Source organism: Arachis hypogaea, chromosome 19 (genome assembly GCF_003086295.3).
Source record: "Arachis hypogaea cultivar Tifrunner chromosome 19, arahy.Tifrunner.gnm2.J5K5, whole genome shotgun sequence".
NCBI lineage: Eukaryota > Viridiplantae > Streptophyta > Magnoliopsida > Fabales > Fabaceae > Arachis > Arachis hypogaea.
The window spans coordinates 40215824-40216721 of record NC_092054.1 but is presented as its reverse complement, the minus strand read 5'-3'; the positions used below and the strand labels follow the sequence as shown (position 1 = coordinate 40216721).

Below are 898 nucleotides of genomic sequence, written 5' to 3'. Positions count from 1 at the left end.
ATCCTTCCATGAGAAATTTGGATGATTTCTCCATGTTGAGTTATAGGTGTTTCCATAAGGTTCACCTAAGTAATTCACCTCTGCTATTGCAGGGTTCTCAGGATCATAGGCTTCTTCTTCAGAAGATGCCTCTTGAGTACTGTTGGATGCAGCTTGCATTCCATGCAGACTCTGAGAGATCATATTGACTTGCTGAGTCAATATTTTATTCTGAGCCAATATGGCATTTAGAGTATCAACTTCAAGAACTCCCTTCTTCATAGGCGTCCCATTATTCACAGGATTCCTTTCAGAAGTGTACATAAACTGGTTATTAGCAACCATGTCAATGAGTTCTTGAGCTTCTGCAGGCATTTTCTTTAGGTGAATGGATCCACCTGCAGAAGTGTCCAGTGACATCTTTGATAGCTCAGATAAACCATCATAGAATATATCCAGGATGGTCCATTCTGAAAGCATGTCAGAAGGACACTTTTTGGTCAACTGTTTGTATCTTTCCCAAGCTTCATAGAGGGATTCACCTTCTTTCTGTCTGAAGGTTTGAACATCAGCTCTAAGCTTGCTCAGCTTTTGAGGAGGAAAGTGCTTGGCTAAGAAAGCCGTGACCAGCTTATCCCAAGAGTTCAGGCTGTCTTTGGGTTGAGAATCCAACCATAATCTAGCTCTGTCTCTTACAGCAAAAGGGAAAAGCATGAGCCTGTAGACTTCAGGATCTACTCTATTAGTCTTAACAGTATCACATATCTGCAAGAATTCAGTTAAGAACTGAAAAGGATCTTCAGATGGAAGTCCATGAAACTTGCAGTTCTGCTGCATCAGAGAAACTAATTGAGGTTTCAGCTCAAAGTTGTTTGCTCCAATGGCAGGAATGGAGATGCTTCTTCCATGTAAATTGGAA

General features: G+C 41.1%; 1 non-coding gene across 1 annotated transcript; it reads left to right on the top strand.

The window, feature by feature from the left end:
* Positions 1 to 453: 453 nt before the first annotated feature.
* LOC112780680 (small nucleolar RNA R71) lies at positions 454 to 561 on the top strand. Its single transcript, XR_003191500.1, has one exon. It is a non-coding gene; the product is annotated as a small nucleolar RNA R71 (small nucleolar RNA).
* Positions 562 to 898: the final 337 nt, after the last annotated feature.